The sequence below is a fragment of the Carlito syrichta genome, unplaced genomic scaffold (genome assembly GCF_000164805.1).
Source record: "Carlito syrichta isolate Samal-C Ts95f unplaced genomic scaffold, Tarsius_syrichta-2.0.1 Scaffold307934, whole genome shotgun sequence".
In the NCBI taxonomy this organism is placed as follows: Eukaryota; Metazoa; Chordata; class Mammalia; order Primates; family Tarsiidae; genus Carlito; species Carlito syrichta.
In genome coordinates this window covers 679765-687507 of record NW_007252030.1, presented here as the reverse complement: position 1 = coordinate 687507, position 7743 = coordinate 679765, and the positions used below count along the sequence as shown (strand labels likewise).

Genomic DNA, 7743 nt, shown 5'->3' with positions numbered 1-7743 from the left:
TCCACCCCTCGTACTCTGTGTGCTCCTACTGCATACTGTGCTGGTGGTAATGAATTTTGTGGTCCTCATCTGTCCCTGTCACTTTGAGGACAGCAACAGTGAGTGCAGATGTCTGACTTAGCGTCCAATACGTATTTGTTCATAATAAATGTTTATTGACTGCTGCTATCACTGTTGGTAAGTGTGGAAAGCACTGTTAACTTTTGTTAACCTTTAAAAAAATCTCTCTTTGTAGCCTCAAGGAATAGGTTCTCCCAGTGTTTATCATGCGGTCATCGTCATCTTTTTGGAGTTTTTTGCTTGGGGATTATTGACAGCACCCACTTTGGTGGTAAGTAGTCTTTTAACTTATTTATCACTGACTGTAAGCTTTTTCTCCAGTTTTGGAGGAAGAGATGGCCTTTGTTCCTTTGCATGGTTAATTTCCCACCAGTGTTAGCAGCTGTGTGATGCTCTGGTGTATTTGACTGCTTGAGTTGTCTTTTCCTACCTTTATCTCTCTCTTATTTGGCGGGGTGGGAGAAGGTGTGTGAATTTAGACATATCACTGGACGTGCTCCAGCAGAGGCTCAGTTACTGCTCTGTTTGGATGGAATGGAAGAGATTCTTATACTGACAGGTATAGGAACAGTGATGTCTATGACCTGCATAACTTGGTGTAATTATTTGGGGAATGATTTATGCGGTTGTGTTTTTCATTTGGGCTAAGGATCTGAAGGTAACCATCTAGAAGGGTTATTCTTTCATATACCTAGGCTGATTTTACCCACATCTTCCCAGATTTGGCAACTTAGAAAAGACCAACCAAACAACTCAGGTGAAATAGCTAGTTTTCTCATACTGGTGTGGATCGGGAGAATGGAATGAGGGAAGGAGTCTCTATGCAGACATCTAGAATATCTTGAAAGGAGTAATTAGAATAAGTATAAGCTTACCAAGTCCTAGAAGAATAGAATTGTAAAGTGACATACTGTCTGTTATTTTCCTGAGATTGTTGTTATATAAAAAAGGTTTTTACAAAAAGGTTATTTTTAGAAAACTGGATGATTGTGTAAGTAAATTGAACTAGTCTAATTAAGAACATTTGCAGTCTATTCCTTGGTATATTTATTTACAGCTGTATAATAATTACTGTATATACATAAAATGTTGATGTTTAATAGTTAATACATAGGATATATTTATGAATACTTCTACAACAAGATTCAGAAGAAAAGGAAATCTTCAAGTGCAGTTCTTGTGGTAGTAAACCATGCATTGCCAGTGAGTTCCCTGAATAACTGACGTATGATTCTAAGCATGCCAATTTGAGTATGTTTTGACTGAAATTCTTTCCTTTTGAAGAAGTATAACTCATTTACCTTTAGCGGATCATCAGTTTTACATGAATGGATTTTCAAACTAATTGAAATATGGACTTTTAAAATATTAGATTTTTTTTTTTAAGTTTACTAATTTCAGATGAAAATCTTTCAGCAATTAATTACACATTTTCTGCCTTCATAATCCAAGTACAGTGATTTGGAACTTCCTCAGATGATGCAAGTCCACCATGCCATTTGCAACTTCATGATATTGTAATAGCCTGTTGTCAAAGGCTTCTGAGGTGCTGAGTAACTGTGTGGTCTCACAACTTTGTATTCATTTTCCTAATGTCAATATGTGCTTGTTGATAATCTGCTACCACGTAACGTATAAGAGTGCTGGCGAATCTTCATGCCTGTAATGTAAAGTCCTTGAGCTTTGTAATGTAATGGTAAACAGTCCATATATATTTTTGTTATGATGGGCCCAGGCACAGTCCCAAGCACTTTAAATATATTATCATTTTTAATTCTCACAACCACCTTATGAGTGAGATAGTAGCCTTGTAGTACAGATACAGAAACTGAGGCTTGGAAAGTTAAGCTTGATTGCCACTGTGATAGTAAGCTGCAGCGTTTGCATTCAAACCTGGGCTTGCATGACAATGGCACTCAGTCCTTGGGGAGAGTTGGCATGTGTGGTTTACACCCACATCTTGGGTTGTGGCATTTATCAGGCCACCCAGCCACTACTTGGGGGGGTGAATAAAATGTGGGTAAGCTGTCGGCAAGCTGTCAAAGCTTTCCATGGTGTTTCTGTGATTTGTCGTCAGGATTTGAACTGTGTATAGCTGTCTAGACATTTTGCTTCTGGTTTACGTTTTTTAGGTATGTCATTCTTATGTATAGTTTTGTTTGTTTGTTTTTTCCTAATAGACAAAGAGACTGTCTTTAATAAGAAGGATAGAGGCCAGGCTTCATGGCTCAGCCTGTAATCCCAGCACTTTGGGAGGCCGAGGCGAGTGGATTTGCCTGAGCCCATGGGTTCAAGACCAGCCCAGGCAAATTGGCCAGACCTCGTCTCTACAATAAATTTAAAAAAAATTAGCCGGGTGTGGTAGCGCTCGCCTGTAATTCCAGCTACTTGGAAAGCTGAGATGGGAGGATAACCAGAGCCCAGCAGTTTGAGACTGCGGTGGCCAAGAGGTGTGCCACTGCCCTCCAGCCTGGGTGACAGAATGAGACTCCAACTCAGAAAAAAAAAAAGAAGGATACAATCCCCTTATTTAGGCAGAAAACCTTGCTTGTTAGTTGGAGTCTCACTCTGTCACCCAGGCTGGACTGCAGTGGCATGCTCACAGCCACTGCAGCCTCAACCTGCTGGGATTACAGGCTGAGCCACTGCGCCCAACCAGGTCATTTTTCATAGACATGACAAAACTAACATTGTGTTTAGTATATTCTTAATTATTTTTATATAAAGATGGATCGTGTCAGGCCAGGCACGGTGAGTCAAGCCTGTAATCCCAGAACTTTGGGAGATGGAGGCAAGAGGGTTGCCTGATCCCACGGGTTCGAGACCAGCCTGGGCAACTTGGCGAGACCTTGTCTCTACAATAAATTAAAGAATTAGCTAGGTGTGGTGGTACACACCTGTTGTTCCAGCTACTTGGACGGCTAAGGCGGAAGGATCTCCTGAGCCCAGCAGGTCGAGGCTGTGGTGGCCATGAGCATGCGACTGCACTCCAGCCTGGGTGACAGTGAGACTCCAACTAAAAAAATAATAATAATAAAAATTTTTTTTAAATGGATGTATCTTTAATTTTCTTTTTTTCTTTCACTTTTAAAAATATAGATTCTTCTTCACTTTACGATGGGGTTGTGTCTTGATAAGCCAATCTAATGTTGAAAATGTCATTAAGGCCGGGCTCGGTGGCTCAGCCTGTAATCCCGCGTGCCTTTGGGAGGCTGAGGTGAGTGGATTGCCTGAGCCCGCGGGTTCGAGACCCGCCTGGGCAGCAAGACCTCATCTCTACAATAAATTAAAAAATCAGCCGGGCGTGGTAGTGCATGCCTGTAATTCCAGCTCCTTGGAAGGCTGAGGCGGAAGGATCACCAGAGCCCAGCAGGTCGAGGCTGCGGTGGCCGGGAGCGGCCACTGCACTCCAGTCTGGGTGACAGAGTGAGACTCCAACTCAAAAAAAAAAAAAAGTCATTAAGTAAAAAATGCATGCAAGACTGCATAGCCAATCTGTCCTACCTCACACTCACTCAGGACACTCATCTGAGCCTATGCTGGGCAGAGTCCTGACACATACTGCCCTTGCATATTACATGTTGGTGGTTTGCCCCTGGTCATGGCACCCGGGATCACCATGTCCTACTGTATGTCGCTAGTCTAGGAGAAGGTCCGAGTTCAAATTTGAAGTATGACTTCTACTGACTAGCTTTTACAACATCACAAAGATGGAAAATGTAAGTCGGGGATTGTAATAAATTCTGGTTAGAAATATGCTAATTTGTGGGGACTTAATGAAATTTTTATTTTTGGCAAATATAACTGCATTTCTTGGAATAGCTATGATGTTTTTGGCACTTATTTGATTTACAGCAAGATTGTTTTTCCATGATTGTTATAACAGTCACTCTTAATTCCCATGTTTGACCTTTATACTTGAATTTTGAAATGGCAAAATGATGAGTTGGTGTTACTAGAGAGAGTTGTCTGTAATATTACCGCATTCATAATTATTTGCTGATTATATTTTTTAAGTTTAGCATCTTCTCAGGAAAATATTTGAATATTAATGAATTTTAAACTCAGAGCTTTATTTTCTGCTATATACATATTTTTAAACGCAGTTGTTGTGCAGCTTTTTCTTCATTTGAATGATGGGGGAAGAACCTAGGAAAACAAGGATTTGCATGCAGAGATGAGATGGCGTCTAATTGTTGATACTTGTGGTGCTATAGAGACTTCTAGGCAATTTCGGCATTGGAGCAGCAGGAATCTTTCTGGTATCATTAAGGAAAATTGCACATATGGGCACGCCCCATATGCATGCCCCTCTCTCAACCTAATATATATTGCCTTTTTTTTTGTTTTTTGGTTTTTTTTTTAGTTAGAGTCTCACTGTGTCGCCCAGGCTGGAGTGCAGTGGCACACTCATGGTCATCCCAGCGTGTTGGACTCTGGTGATCCTTCCGCCTCAGCCTTCCAAGTAGCCGAAACTATAGGCATGCACTACCACGCCTGGCTAATTTTTTATATGTTGTAGAGACGAGGTCTTGCCAAGTTGCCCGGGCTTGTCTTGAACCCGCCGGCTCAGGCAATCCACTCACCTCAGCCTCCCATAGTGCCGACATTGCAGGCTGAGCTACTAAGCCTGGTCGGCCTTTTGTTGTTATTGTTAAGAGACAGGATCTCACTGTGTTGCCCAGGCTGGTCTTGAACTCCTGGGTTCAAGTGCTCCTTCTGGCTCAGCTTCCTGAGTAGCTGAGATCACAGGCATGTGCCACACCCTACATGCTATATATGTTGCTTTTTTATAATTAGAGATACAGTGTATTCCTGTTGTAGAATATTAAGCAGTATAGAATACTTAAGTTCTCCCACAATTCTACCCACCCATCTCTCCGCAAGATGAGTTTCTGCCTTCAGGGTAGCCTTTCTTTACCTCTGCCATTAAGACATCTTAGCCAACAGGAGATGAACATTCACAGTAGAAAGTATGTGTTATCAACAGAAACCCAAATAAAAAACACAATTCCATTCACAATAGCCCCCCAAAAAACGAAATACCTTGGCATCTTCCTAACCAGAGATGTGAAAGACCTTTACAATGAAAACTACAAAACTCAGCTCAAAGAAATCAAAGATGACACAAACAAGTGGAAAAATATCCCATGCTCATGGATTGGAAGAATCAACATTGTGAAGATGTCCATCTTACCTAAGGCAATCTACAAATTCAATGCAATACCCATCAAATTACCAGCAACATCCTTCTCAGACCTAGAAAAGACAACACAGGAATTCATATGGAAACACAAACATCCAAGAATAGCCAGAACAATCCTCAGCAAAAAAAAACAAAGCAGGTGGTATCACATTACCAGACTTCAAGCTTTACTATAAAGCTACAATCATCAAAACAGCTTGGTATTGGTATAGGAACAGGCATATAGATCAAAGGAATAGAATTGAGATTCCAGAAGCAAAACCTCAATTTCTCAACCAACTCATCTTCGACAAGGCCTCCACCACCTACCACTGGGGAGAGAAGAACCTATTCAGTAAATGGTGCTGGGAAAACTGGCTGACCACATGCAGAAGATTGAAACAGGACCCCTATCTATCCCCATGCACAAAGGCTAACTCCAAATGGATCAGAGACCTAAATGTAAAACCTCAAACCATAAGAACCTTAGAAAATGAAGGAAATACCCTCATGGAAATCGGAACTGGCATCCAATTCCTGAACAAAACCCGAAACCCACAGGTCATAAGAGAGAAGATAGACAAGTGGGACCTTATTAAACTGACAAGCTTCTGCAAAGCCAAAGAAACCATCAAGAGAGCGGGGAGACAGCCCACAGACTGGGAAAAAGTATTTGCCACCACCAGGTCTGACAAAGGCTTAACATCCTGGATCCACAAAGAACTCAAACGTGCTGAAAAGAAAAAAAGAAACCACCCCATTATAAAATGGGCAAAAGATATGAACAGACACTTCACAAAAGAAGACATCCGAGCAGCCAACAAACACATGAAGAAATGCTCAACCTCACTAATCATCAGGGAGATGCAAATCAAAACCACACTGAGATACCACCTAACTCCAGTCAGAATGGCAGTTATCAACAACTCAAAAAATAACAGCTACTGGAGAGGGTGTGGTGAAAAGGGAACACTTCTACACTGTTGGTGGGAGTGTAAACTAGTGCAACCTCTGTGGAAAGCAGTGTGGCGATTCCTAAAAGCTCTAAAAATCGACCTTCCATATGACCCCGCAATCTCCCTACTGGGAATATACCCTGAAGAACTCAAATCACTCTATAAAAAAGATACCTGCACGCGTATGTTTATCGCAGCGTTGTTCACAATAGCAAAAACCTGGAAACAACCATGCTGCCCATCAAAAGAGGACTGAATTAAAAAAAATGTGGTACCAACATGTACACGATGGAATACTACACAGCCATAAAAAAGAACAAAATCATGAATTTCGCAGCAACCTGGATGGAACTAGAGTCTATAATACTGAGTGACCTCTCACAGAAACAAAGATCCGAGTATCACATGTTCTCACTCATAAAATGGACCTTAAACATCCAATGTAATACTATAAGAAAATGACGGTACTGGGAAACTATGGGCGGGGGAGGGGGATGGGATTAACAGTAGCAAACATCTGTCTGGGGATGGGGAAACACCTCTTATCAACAGGGTGCCTGAATAAAACATAATTGTACACCTAACCCTTAACTGTACCCCACAAAACCATAATAAAAAATATTGATTAAAAAAAAAAAGAAAGTACGTGTTATCTATTAATTCAGTGATTTCTAACCAAAGGTCAACATCAGCGATGCCTGCCGAGATTTTCAGAATTCCTGGGCTTTAGCACGTCTTGCTGAAATCGGAATCACTGGATGAGGGCTCGGCATTTGTACTTTTTTTTTGAGTTGGAGTCTCACTCTGTCGCCCAGGCTGGAGTGCAGTGGCACACTCCTGGCCACCGCAGCCTCGACCTGCTGGGCTCCAGCAATCCTTCCCCCTCAGCCTTCCAAGTAGCCGGAACTACAGGCGTGTGCTACTCGCCCTGGCTAATTTTTTATTTATTGTAGAGACAAGGTCTCACCACGTTGCCCAGGCGGGTCCCCAACCTGCTGGCTCACACAGTCCATTCACCTCAGCCTCTCAAAGTGCTGGAATGACAGGTTGAGCCACCGAGCCCAGCTGGCATTTGTACTTTTACAAGTGATTCTGCTGCATATTTTAGTATAGCCCACTAATTAAGAATATTCAATATGCGCTTTTTTACAAAACTTTGCTCATTTTGAGACTTTTTGCCTTAGAACATGTTTTTTGTTGCTGCCTTTGTTGTCCGTCTCCATTTTGAACTCCTGTTCTCCTCCTGCCAGCTTCAGTGTCAGGGTGTGTTGAGGGGAGTTTCAGATTCAAAGAAGGCACCAAGTAGTGGCAGTTTGCTTTATTTCTAAAAGTCTGCTAATCTTTAAACATTTCATTTCTGTCTTACATGTTTTGAAACTGATTATAAATGGTGCCTTAAGAGACATGGCTCAAGCCGGGCTTGGTGGCTCAGCCTGTAATTACAGTGCTTTGGGAGGCTGAGGTGAGTGGATTGCCTGAGCCTGCGGGTTCGAGACCCACCTGGGCAACTTGACGAGATCTCATCTCTACAATAAATCAAAA

General features: G+C 41.9%; 1 protein-coding gene across 1 annotated transcript in view; it reads left to right on the top strand.

Moving 5' to 3' along the window:
* Positions 1 to 241: 241 nt before the first annotated feature.
* MFSD14A (major facilitator superfamily domain containing 14A) overlaps positions 242 to 7743 on the top strand; it is a 28736-nt gene continuing 21234 nt past the window's right edge. The window contains exon 1 of the mRNA XM_008064713.2: positions 242 to 331. The gene's annotated coding sequence lies outside the window, so the exon portion shown is untranslated. The remainder of the gene's footprint in view (positions 332 to 7743) is intronic.